At 40.9% G+C, this 13683-nt stretch overlaps 1 protein-coding gene across 1 annotated transcript in view; it reads right to left on the bottom strand.

Annotated features, from left to right (window-relative positions):
• The window catches only part of CAMK4 (calcium/calmodulin dependent protein kinase IV), a 156217-nt gene that overhangs the window by 85476 nt on the left and 57058 nt on the right, over window positions 1-13683 (bottom strand). The window lies entirely within an intron of this gene.

The following is a 13683-nucleotide window of genomic DNA, read 5'->3' as shown; positions in this document are numbered from 1 at the left end:
GATGGACCAAGCAGTACTTCTGTTTTAGTGGGAACTGAAGGGAAAAATCAAATTACAAATTACACCTTCAGGTCACCTTCAAGGCTTACTTGCTTGAATGTGTTAAATGTGTGCACTCAAAGTTACGGCACTGCTGGTTGGAAGACACTTTTCTGAGTGGGAGGTTGAGACCTCTCCAGAGGTCTAGGTCAGGGCAGTCTCAGCAGCTTTACTTGTTACCTTCAAGGAAGGGACCTGTACTCTATGAATTTGGTAGGGGGGGAAAAAACTCAGGCTAAACTGTAACAGTTATAAAGGATTCAGATAACTTTATATTCTACCACATTTATGCTTAGATGCCTCTAAGCAACCCAGTGACAGCCACCAGTAAAATGGAGGCACTAAAATGCTACATCTCAGCACTGGCTTTAAGGCACTTTTGGAGCCATCAGCAGCACGGAGCACATGTGCCAGAGCAAGGAAGCCTGTCCTCAGGAGATGTGCTAACCTCTGTAAGACTTACATTTCCCATTAGCTGCAGATTTTCAAGTGTTGTGGTTTAACCCCCAACAGACAGCTAAGTGCCACACAGCCACTTGCTCAAACTCCCCATGTGTGATGGGGGAGAGAATCAGAAAGGAAACAGTGCAAGAACTCAAGGGTTGAGATAAAGGCAGTTCATTAGGTAAAGCAAAAGCCACATGCACAAGCAAAGCAAAACAAGGAATTCATTCTCTGCTTCCCATTGGCAGGCACGTAGTCAGCCATTCCCAGGAAAGCAAGGCTCATCAGATGGAATGGTTTCTTGGATAGACAAGCGCCATCATTACAAACACCTCTCTTTCCTCCCCACCTTCTTTCCCAGCTTTTATTGCTGACCATCATTCAATAGGGGATGGGACATCCCTTTGGTCAGTCTGTGTGAGCTGTCCTGGTTGTGTCCCCTCCCAGCTCCTGGTATACCCCCAGATTCCTCACTGGCAGGGCAGCACCAGAAATTGAAAAGGCCTTGGCTCTGTGCAAGCACTGCTCTGCAACAGCTAAACACATCAGTGGGTTATCACCACTGTTTTCATCAGAAATCCAAAACACATCATCATAGAAACCTCTACAAAGAAATTATCCCAGTCAAAACCATGATATTAAGCTAGAGGGTACTGGCACTATCATACACAGCTTCCTGAAAAACATACACAGCAGAACCTCATGAAATGAAAGGATATCACATAGACCATGCAGCCAATGGCACTGCAGATCTCTTTCAGTCAGAAGAAACCCACACTAGTATAAGAGACAGCCATGAGATACAGCATGACACAAACAGCTTGCTTTTGAACACGGTTCAGACATGTTGACTGTATGAATTAAGCTGTCCCATGGGGTTTATTATTCCGGATATGTTATTTCTATACAAAAACAGCTTCTATGCTACTGGCATGCATGCTCTGCACTTCCTTCTCCTCCATATGGGCACAGGTAATGCTGGGTAATGCTCTACACAGGCATGTCCAAGTGAGCACGGGAGTTGGTACCTGGCTGAGAAGATTTATTTCAGGGAAAACCTCTTCATCAGGAAAGGTCACCTGCTGTAAGGTTTATGCAGCTCAGTCATCTGAGGGCTTGTGTACATCAAACACACATAACGTAATCTTCAACTCAAATGCTAAAATGATTTGTCTCTCATAACGGTGTATTGATAAATGTGTGGGAGTACTGCAAGCCTCAGTGACTCCCAGAATCATCACATGAATTTAATTAGATCCCTCCTTGGCCAACTCTCAGAAGACTTTATTTAGCAAAAAAGAAAATAAATGAAAAATTAATGCCATATTAAAAAAAATAGAAATAAAAATCATGTCTTAAGGACAACCAAAAATGTTGAAAGATAAAATTCTAAGGACCTGCTATGATAAAGTTTGTAACTCTAATATTTTACTCCAGCACTGTAATGGGGAATTCACTACATAAACTGCTAATCACTCCTATATGCTACTTATTCAGAGTACAATATAAACATTAAACTAATTGATCTACGTATGCTCTTGTTAAGTAGGCAGCAAACCTTCTAGAACTGACTTGATCAGGTTGAAGACACAGTTAGGTAAGCTTTGCAGCTGATTATCCCAACAGATAGATCATCATTTCTGTGCCCATCTCCAGGCATTCACTGTGGCTGCTGTGACTGAGGGCAATCACTGCCACTCAGTAATGCTGTTGTCAGTGATTAATTTACTTTTTTGTAATTTGGCTCTGCAAAGTCTTGCCCAAGAATAAAACTCTGGCCACTAGTACACCCCTGATGATTTTACAGAACAGGATTCATGATGGAATGGACAGCTAAACCAGCAGTGGTGTATACTGGTGTGTCGCAGGCTCAGTTCGGGAAGGACAGCATCCCATGGGAGGGACCCCACAGGGAGCAGGGGCAGAGAGGGACCCTGAAGAGGCAGTGGAGATGAAGCATCAGCGACTGATCCTTCCCCTGCGCTGCTCAAGGGTAGGAGGAAGGAAAAGATGGGTGGGGAGAAGTTTCTTTTTCTTTTTTTTTTTTTTTTTTTGTCTTCACTGCTCTAGCTTTTTACTAATTGACAATAAATCACATTAATCTTCCCAAACCTGACTTTTGCCCATGATGGTAACTGACGAATAATCTTCTTGGCCCTCTCTCAGCCCAAGAGGTGTTGTTTTGTTTGTTTGTTTGTTTTAGTTTTTCTCATCATATTTTCTCCCCTTTTTCTGTTGAGGAGGGGAAGTGAGAAAGCTGCATGGTGGTGCTGAGCTATCTATCAGTGTGAAACCACTGTAGGGTGGCACGGCACTGCCTTTAACAGTTCATCCAAATGTACCCAAAGCCAGGGGAGTGTCAGCATAATCTTTGAGAGGCAAATAACAGCACTAAGAAACAGATACTTAAGAAGGCATGTCCAGGTAAGCAGCTTGCCTTCAGTCTTTTTAGTCACTTTTAGTAACACACAGAAGAGGCGAGTTTAGAAATTATGCCCTGTTGTAAAGATTTCTGACAGCATGTCTCTGGAGTTCTAATCTGGGGACAAAATGATAAGATACCACAAGACTTGGGAATGGTTTTAGAGAGATCTCCTCTGGTTTATGCGCCTATGCTGTTCCAAGGAAGAGGTCACTGAGCTAATGGCTGACACCACCTTTTTCCTCCATGCCAGAAAACAGCACCAACAGTCAGGAACAGGATTTCACCACACCTGGTGCAAACCTTAGCAGATAACTGTTACTACTACAGACCTTACTCCTTGTCTTGTTGGTGATAAATTGATCTCCTTGCTTCTTCCCATTAAAACAAAACAAAACAAAACAAACAAACAAAAAAGGTATGGGGATGGGGAGAAAGCAGCCTGCAAAACTTAACAGAAATGTGCAAACAGAACTGTCTTGTGTAGAGTAGTGCATTTTACTTTGCTTATTTTGGCTTCCTACGCTGTGAGCCTTTTGCTGAATCAGCACATGTAGTTTTCCAGAGCCTGTATGACTTGGGAGGTCACCACTGGGAGGTCACCAGTATAATCAGAGTGATTCAAGGCTCCATTACCCGGAGGAGTGAGGAGCTTCAGTGGCAAAAACCTCATGTGCATCTGAAGAGCTGAGAGCTGGTAACAGGAGAAGTCTCTTGCTCTCATCTTGAGCTCTTCAGAATCAAACCGTGAATGCAAATAATAACACCCTCAGAAGCTGGTCTGGAATTCATATCAACTAAATATTTTGTTGATGTTTTTGGTCAGGAAGCAGAAATATGTAGAAAGCAAAAATTATTGTGGCAACATACATGCCACTTTCTGTAAGTATGTTCCACTATATCAGAATGATAAATGTTAATACTGATACCATAACTATCATGCCAGCAAATACCAAAGCTACAGAATATTTAATCCAACAACATGAGCAGTTTCAAGAGAAGAAACTGAGAGGACCCTAAGCCCAAGCAGCTAATAACCATTTGCAGACGTATATTGCAGTGTGTGATTGACAATGAATCCATTTCCAATTCAGCCTAGAAACCAGAAATTAAGCACCCCATACATCAGATGAATCCAACCACAAAAGTACTCACTATATAGCTTCAGATATTCCTAACAACTCTTCCCTCTTCATAGCTTGCAAATATGTACATACATATCTTTATGTATACAAGGTATATATACACTTACAATTATATGAAGTATATTTCTGTAGTTGAATGTGTATTTGTTTACTTTTAAAGAAAATTATGTTTAGAGGAATACCCGGTTACTACCTTTTTCCTTGTAACTCTCTTCTCTGTACCTATCAGGCTGCCTGAATTCAGAGCATAAGTTATTTGAAGTTGGCTGGAACAATAAGAAAAAAGGCATACTCTTGGAATATTTAGCTCACCAAATTAGAGAACAGTAAAAATTAGAATTCCTACATTGTTGAAAACATCAGCATTCTCTTTTACTGACATATGTGTTTCTGTCTGGAAAGTTGTTTAATGATTCTGTAAAATATTTACTTTTAAAAGTCCACATATAATTGTGAACATGCACAAGATGAAAAAAAAAAAATGGAAAGAAAAAAAAAAAAGGAAAAAACACTGTAATATATGCTATGCTAAATAACTGGGTTTCTATGTCTTAACTACTTGGTCATAATAAAAACATTTGCTTCCATGTCATACCACCTACACCAAGACCAGTGACAACTCATGAAAAACTTCATGATGTGCCTTACATGAAACGAATCACAGCTGCTACACAACCCATTTATATTACCACAGAATTAGTTTTCCTGCAGTACAAATTCTTCAGTGACATGATAAACTCACTCAGCCATTAGTCCAAATGATCACTTAAAAGTGTTAAAAAAAACACAATATATGAAATCAGAATAGAACTTGTTGTGTGACATCAGCACTTGCAGGGCAAGCAGGTGATCAGGCCCAGTCAGCATGGCTTTATGAAAGGCAGGTCATGCCTGACGAACCTGATCTCCTTCTATGACAAAGTGACGCGCTGGGTGGATGAGGGAAAGGCTGTGGATGTGGTCTACCTTGACTTCAGCAAGGCTTTTGACACCGTCTCCCACAGCATTCTCCTCAAGAAACTGGCTGCTCTTGGCTTGGACTGGCGCACGCTTCGTTGGGTTAGAAACTGGCTGGATAGCCGGGCCCAAAGAGTCGTGGTGAATGGAGCCAAGTCCAGTTGGAGGCCAGTCACTAGTGGCGTCCCCCAGGGCTCGGTGCTGGGGCCGGTCCTCTTTAATATCTTCATCGATGATCTGGACGAGGGCATCGAGTGCACCCTCAGTAAGTTCGCAGATGACACCAAGTTAGGTGCGTGTCGATCTGCTTGAGGGTAGGAAAGCTCTGCAGGAGGATCTGGATAGGCTGCACCGATGGGCTGAGGTCAACTGCATGAAGTTTAACAAGGCCAAGTGCTGGGTCCTGCACCTGGGGCGCAATAACCCCAAGCAGAGCTACAGGCTGGGAGAGGAATGGTTGGAAAGCTGCCAGGCAGAGAAGGACCTGGGAGTGATGGTGGATAGTCGGCTGAATATGAGCCAGCAGTGTGCTCAGGTGGCCAAGAAGGCCAACGGCATCCTGGCTTGTATCAGGAACAGCGTGACCAGCAGGGCTAGGGAGGTGATCGTCCCCCTGTACTCAGCTCTGGTGAGGCCGCACCTCGAGTACTGTGTTCAGTTTTGGGCCCCTCGCTACAAGAAGGACATCGAGGTGCTTGAGCGGGTGCAGAGAAGGGCGACGAAGCTGGTGAGGGGCCTGGAGAACAAGTCCTACGAGGAGCGGCTGAGGGAGCTGGGCTTGTTCAGCCTGGAGAAGAGGAGGCTCAGGGGTGACCTTATCGCTCTTTTTAGGTACCTCAAGGGAGGCTGTAGCGAGGTGGGGGTTGGCCTGTTCTCCCACGTGCCTGGTGACAGGACGAGGGGGAATGGGCTTAAGTTGAGCCAGGGGAGTTTTAGGTTAGATGTTAGGAAGAACTTCTTCACTGAAAGGGTTGTGAGGCACTGGAACAGGCTGCCCAGGGAAGTGGTGGAGTCACCATCCCTGGAAGTCTTCAAAAGACGTTTAGATGTAGAGCTTAGGGATATGGTTTAGTGGAGGGCTGTTAGCGTTAGGTTGGAGGTTGGACTCGATGACCTTGAGGTCTCTTCCAACCTAGAAAATTCTGTGATTCTGTGATCTCTATGTGTGTTGTTTTCCACCTATGTTTGAAAAACATTTTAAAATACTAAAAATCTATGTGTGCAACTTTTTGTATTCCCTCCCCTCTCAATTCAAAATGAGTATTTTGAATTATTTTTCTGCATATTTACCTTGGGTTTCATTGAATTCACAATTATTTTAGAAGGACACTATTTTAGAGATTGAAGTATTTTAAATGCTTAAAGTAAGTAGAACAGCAGAGATGGTTATATGTATGCTACATTTGGTTGGCAGATACCAAATATGAAGTGGATAGCAGAGAATGTGTTCATCAGTGCACACAACAGAGCTGGGCTATGGTAAAAGAAGAAGAGGTGCTTGTCCTCGTATGAAGGGCAGGACTCAGCAACCTCCAAAGGATGGACTTGCTAAGCTGGTGAGGTTGTCATGATGAGATTAACACCTTTCACTATAGAAGAGGGTAGAAAAAAGTGGAAAAAACACTTACACAGGTCATTAGAAAATAAAAAGAATTAATAGGAATAGATCCAAAAATTAACAAGGAGTTTGAAAAAAACTGGGACTTAAAAAATCTAAAGGGAACTTAAAGGAAACTTGCATTTTACTTGCCTCAGACACTGCAGTTAATCAGCACAGGGTAGCTATTTAATCTGCATATCAGAGGTAAACCATGATTGACCCATGCGGACGACTGTTGGATGGCAGGGTCTAGTTTCCCTGTACACACAGGCAGCAGGGCGGCGGAGCTCTGCCTGTGCTAAGGAGATCAGACTGCAAAGCCAAGAGAAAAGGAACAGTCACACTTGAAGTACACGAAGTCAGAAATGGACGCACAGATGGAAGACCCATGGAGGACGTTATGGAGGTGGAAGAGATGAGAATTTTCAAGTAAAGACAATAAAGGATAAAATGGATTTTGAAGAACCAGGCTTGGAATCATGGGGGAGACTGGCACAGAGAGAAAACAAGGCAAGAAAACATGCAGAATTTGAGCTGGTTTGGTAAAAGCTTGTTACCTCCACCCAAAACCACCAGGACCATAAGTCCTTCTACCTCTGAAACAGGAGAAGTAAAATGAAACCGTCACACATTTATTTGGTCGCAGGTAGGAAGGAAGGGTGAATTCCTAGAGCTGCAGTTTTTCTAACAAATCAAACAACACTGTCAGTATTTCCATTAGAAATAGAAAAATTGGTCCTTTTAAAAATAATTCAGCATCTTCATATCACGCTAGCATCCTTGGCTTTATACTGCATTTTGAATCAACTCAGTACAAATACACTCCCCAATGTAATCTCCTCTAAATTTCATTTGGATTAAATTCCTTAAGTTCTGAATTGATTTTTTAAAAATACATTAGTTTGTGCTTCATGCAGTCAAAGAATGATTACACAATTTGATTTGCCCAATGAAATTAGATGAAAGAATGAACAGTCCCAGGAAAACCATGCCTAATGCAGAGCCAGAGAAATCTGTGCTGCCAGAACTGAAGTAACATTAAAATTCAGTATCAGTTCCCATAAAGAATACTACATTTTTATACAGCTTACAGAATTTTGTCACCAGGATGGTGGTCAGTTACTGAAATAGGCTTCCTAGAGAAATGGTTGATGCCCCATACCTGTCAGTGTTCAGGAGGCATTTGGGCAATGCCCTCAATAATATGTTTTAAGTTTTGGTTAGCCCTGAAGTGGTGATGCAGTTGCACTTGATCTTTATAAGTCCCTTGCAACTGAACAATTATGTTCTTTCTTTTCTAAACATATTTTCGAATGAATATTACATTAAATAAATATATATATATATATATATGATGGTATTACTACTTTCTGCATTTTAAAAATCCCATACATATAAATTCAGAAAATATCTCAACTCACATTTCATGTGAATATTTATCAAAACAATCTTCTGAGCAATTGTTAAAGCACTATTCAAATCTGATCTAAAATCTTCTTATAAACTTCACTCTGTATATGTGTAGGACTTGCACACAATTCTGTGCAGCTGCAGCCCTACCTTTCCCCTCATTATTTGACAACTTGTAATGAAAATAGGAAACTTCAAAAAGTGAACATAATGTGGGGGAAAAATAGTTTGAGCTCCCATCTTCTATAAGGAGTAAAACTAATCATTGAAGAAAGCAGGGCTGGTAGAAAAAAAAATAGTAATTCATACTTCAGGAAAGAAAAGCTAATTGAATTTAATTTTCAGAGCTGTGTCTGGTTTGATTTTTACAAGAAAGGAAATCTACACCCTTTCAGATTTTGATACAATGAATTTTAGCTGTGGTGCTGACTTTCTAACATCTAGTGTTTTAGCCATCAATTCCTGTTAAGGCTGACTCTCAAAGGCAATGCAATGGACCCAGATGGTATATTCTATATTCAGACTTCACTACATTGTATAGACAAACAAAAATTGCTTTATATAAGCACATTCCTAATAAAAAACACATGCAGTTCTTAAGTGAAAAGTAAGCATACTAATTTTCTTGAACCCATACAATCCACAGGTAACAATATGTATAGCTGTAATCCCTTGGATGTGGGTTAGTTTGGCTGGTGAATTAATTAAAATGCAGCAACCCAAGCCACCCCTGCTGAATTGGCTGGACTAGTAGATGATAATTCCTGCTGGGGCTGGGGCAGTTTATTTCTCACTAGTTGGGCTATTGTATGAAATTTATAGAAAGAGACCCCTATCCCTCAGGGATTCTAAACACTTCACTACATCTGGCATTATTACCTGTTAAAACAAAGGATATCCAGCTAGGGGTTAAATTAGCTGCATTCTATAGTATTCACATTAACAATAAACTCTTTCCCTCACCTCAAATACTATTTCTTGTGTCTCTGTTTACCTGCTGGGCAAATGTTGAGGAGTAGAAACAGACCACCAAAATAACATATTTTAAAGCGTCTTGTGAAATCTGCCTTTCAATTAATGGAAAAATATAACTGACCCAGGCTTACTAAAAAACAAGTTTCAGAAGCCCGCAGATCTTCATCTGAAAACCTGGAAGAAAATGTCAAATACAGTGAATTTCAGAGGTTCACTACACATACATCCTGAATAATGCTTCAGGATTTCTGAAATGCAGATACAAGGTGGTGATCAGAGCACTTAATACTGCATTATGGAAGACAAAGGTATAAAAAATACTGAAGGGATTCATTCTTTTTCCTTTAAGCCCTTTAAAAAAATGGGTTAGTCTGCACATAATAATTATTAACTGTGTTTCTAAAACAGCAGGGGTCTTCTCAATAGCAAAAATAATTTCATTCAAAACTGAAAAAATCTTGCAGCTGGAAGTTGGCTGAAAACCAGCTTGTAACAGCATCAGGATTATTTTTCAACATGTAACTCCTGCCATGCAATAGATCCAGGAGATTATTGTGAATATTTTATTTAGAACAGAGTTTTCCATTGAGGCTGCTCTTCTCTTTTTAGGGACAAAAGAGTAGTTATCTACTCGTGTTCAGGCCGTTCAATGAAATACAGAGAAAAGGAAGTAGAAGAGAGGACCCAGTAAACTCCTGCTGCTCCAACAGATTCTCATCCTTAGTCCTAAACTTTGGAAACACATGAGCAAATACTCAGAACCAGTTGCTACTACCTGTGCAAGATGTAGAACCAAAGCCTTGGGCTGGCAGTCACTATGCATACTCTCACAGCTACAGATTCTGTGCACATGCCTTCCATCTACACAACATGCCAAACAGCTACTGACCCTCCCTACGTGACACACAAAGCTTGATAACTGACAGAGCTCCTGTAGAAGTATGCATGACTTATTTTAAGCACCTTTTACACCATTGGCTCACAAGCAGTGAACACTTTTTTTTTTCTTCTGAGAGACACTAATGACGAATACACATTCTATTGTCATTGTTTATTTATTCTTAAGTAGGGTATGCATCAAGGAGCAAAAATTTGTATTTAAAATAAACAAACAAAAACAAACAGAAACAAACAGAAACAAACAAACAAAAAAGCTTTGAAAGTGAGACCTTTCCTTCTAAGCCACTGCAGAAAAAAATGCCCGTTTTCCTCCTGTGACACATTCCTTCATCAGGCTATATGCCACTGGAGGAAGTGTTTTAAGCAGCCTGTACTTTGACCATGTGTCAACATCATTGATTACTGTTCGTCATCATGATTTCCAGGGGCAGAAGGCAAACAGACATTTGCACTAAATGACAACAAGTGGCAGCGCAGCTTCAGACACCCTGTAGTGATTCTTGGAGAACAGCACATTCTCCTGGTCAATGGAATGGAAGCAGAAGGAAGGCTATGGAAGTTGACTATGAGCAGATTGCTCTGTATAGAAAAGAAGTTACCTTTCTAAAATCAGATGGGAAAAAAAATATTTATATCTACATATCAAAACTAAGCTTTGATCAAAATTTTCTACCAACTAATCTAGGCCAAATCATTTCCAGGATTCTGCAAGCTCTTGTGCTCATTTTGGTAAGCTACACAGCTTTCTATGTGGAGGCTCATGTTGTGCTGAATCATCAACTCCTATGCAACAGCTTCTCAGCAGTAAGCTGCTTTTGCCAGAAAGTTTATGTTCAGTGCCAACACAGGACCTCATACCAGAAGACAAAGTTTAAATACACAACAGATTTAAAAGTTCATTGGCTTTTTTCTAGCTACTTCGAGTATTTTCTTCTTTAAACTGGGTGGGACAGCCATTTCTAATCATAAGAGTGAGAGCCAGGCAATGCAAAACAGTTAAGATTGTTATATTTTGCTAGTGCTCCCTAAATGAATATGTTTTACAATATTTTGCAATTTCTGATCACATGTATGTATATTCTCTGTTAAAGATACAGTATTTTTAAGTAAATTTGGGGGGTACTGGTTGATAACTGGCTGCATACAAGCCAGCAGTGTTCTTTCTCAGTTGGCCAAGAAGGCCAACAGCATCCTGGCTTGTATCAGAAATAGCAAGGCCAGCAGGACTAGGGAAGTGATTGTCCCCCTGTACTTGGCTCTGGTGAGGCCACACCTCGAGTACTGTGTTCAGTTTTGGGCCTCTCACTACAAGAAGGACATCGTGGTGCTGGAGTGTGTCCAAAGAGAGGCAGTTAAGTCGGTGAGGAGTCTAAAGAACAAGTCCTGCAATGAGTGGCTGAGGGAGCTGAGGTTAGTTAGCCTAGAGAAAAGGAGGCTCAGGGGAGACCTTATCACTCTTTACAATTACCTTAAAGGAGGTTGTAATGAGATGGGGATTGGGCCCTTCTCCCAGGCACCAAACAATAAGATGAGGGAAAATGAAAATGTCTGCAAGTTGCATCTGGGGAAGGTTTAGGTTGGATATTAGGAGAAATGTCTTCACTGAAAGGGTTGTGTGGCATTGGAATAGGCTGACTAGGGAAGTGGTTGAGTCAGCATCCCTGGAGGTCTTCAAGAAATGTGAAGATATAGGACTTAGAAGCATGTTTTAGTGGTGGAATTTAGTACTAGGTTAAAAGTTGGACTAGATGATCTTAGAGGTCTTTACCAACCTGAATGATTCTATGAGTCTAAAAAAATAAATTGAAATAACAAATTTTCCATAATGTCGCTTTTAATGTGCCTTTTCTAATATTTTTAACAGTCTAAAAAAAAAAAAAGCAACTAATTTGCCACCCTAAACCATCATCATAAAAATAACCCAATAAAAAACCACAGTAGAAAGGGGAAGGTGCAGCAGTGAGCACAGTGATATTAAACAGAAAAACATTTAAAAAACAAAACAAAACAAAACAAAAACAAACAAACAAACAAACAAACAAACAGAAAACAGAAAAACAAATTTTCTGGGAATATGAAGATATCAGTAAGGCAACACACTCTGCTACCGCTTGTGTCAATGGGGGGCTTAATTCCATCAAAACAACAAGATTTGCTGTTCTTGTTAGTCTGGTGTGTGAAGGGCAGCTTACTTCCAGTGCGGGGGAGGCATCCAGTGAGGTGTGACCTCCCAGTCCTATAATGCCCTCTGTTTTTAGCTGGGCAGACTTCACTGCTGGTGGCCAGGAAAGATCAGAGCAGGCCTATCCCTTCCCTAAGTACTGGGCCTCTGATGGATGTGCAGGGAAGGGCGTGGGGTCAGTCCTGAGTCATCCCCACCCAAGTGGCAAAGCAGGTGGGAGGCTGGAGCCATCGCATCTCTCTCCCCAGTTACAGGAATGCCATGCACAACCCTGTGAAAGCTCATCAGAGGTTGAGGCCCACTGCATGCACTGTGCCCGCCTTACCCCTCAGACATGGGCCCTCTGCAAGAAAAAGCAAACAAAAAGCACCAAGTTACCGCTCTTGCGAATTCATCATTTAGCAACTTGCTTTAATGTTTCTCCAGGGACTGATGTAAGCCACACAGAACTACAGTCTACGTGCTTAATTGCCCTGCCCTCCACCCTTTCTTCACTCCCATGTATTTTGCTTTTATTTCTAGCCTTTTCAGACCTCTTCTCTGTGTTGTCAGTTCTCAGGAACAACAGCTAATGGCTCAGGTTTTGCTTCAGAGAGTTTTTTTCTTCAGCATTTTGGGGTGAACTTCACCAATTTACCACCAACATCAGTTCTCCTGATATACCTAAATACCCTCACATCTGTTTTGTTTGGGCATTCAGTATTCTTTTAATCTTTTATGAAGACCTCAGCTTTCACTTCACAATGTTTTATTTCCTTGTCCCACCTATTAGGTAAAGACCTGTTGTTGTTGCTCTTTTGTTGTTGTTTTTTGTTTGTTTGCTCATTGTTTTTTGTTTGTTTCCTTTTTCTGTTTCCTCACCCTCCTAGCTCATTTCTCAAATCTCTTCCCTGGCAAATGTCAACAACATTGAGCCTTCACCTTTCCTCAGTCCTAGAGCTAGTGCGGTGTCTTCTGCTTTATATTATTTATTTATTTATTTTCTTTTTCTGACTTTTTGGTGAAATTCTGCTTTTTATCTCCCCATTATTTGACAGCTCCCAGTACAGATATTTATACCTACAGGAACTTGAAAAGGATTCACAGCATGACACAGAAATCATTCCTAGTGGTGGTGATCACAGACCTTCCTTATAACTAATGATGAACACATTCAAGCAAGTATATGTATGAGTGACATATTCAAGAATATGTCGCTACGACCCGACTTGAGATAAGGAAACCCTTTTCTGTAACTACAAGTGAAATTTCTGTTTTCCAGGAGAAAAATCCAGACTTTCTAGTCCATCAGCATCTTTATATTATTTTTGCTTGAGGCTCCCTATAGCAGCCACTGAAAAAGCCACTGTTTAACCAGCTATACTAGAGAGAGACCACAGTTTCCAATGACTGCAGTTTCCTTTTTTAAAGAGTGTGGGCTTTTTAGCTGTCAGACCTGGTCTGTAATTCAAGATAATGATTCTAATCCAATCTATGTCAGTCTGAACTCACATACATGAAGAACTCAGCACAATGATGTATTACAAATTTAAAACTAAATTAATTCTTTCATGTTCTCCACATAGTACTGAAACTTTAAGTGTAACATACTCTAATGACACACTTGAAG

Source organism: Aythya fuligula, chromosome Z (genome assembly GCF_009819795.1).
Source record: "Aythya fuligula isolate bAytFul2 chromosome Z, bAytFul2.pri, whole genome shotgun sequence".
NCBI lineage: Eukaryota > Metazoa > Chordata > Aves > Anseriformes > Anatidae > Aythya > Aythya fuligula.
This window is presented reverse-complemented; position numbering and strand designations above follow the sequence as displayed.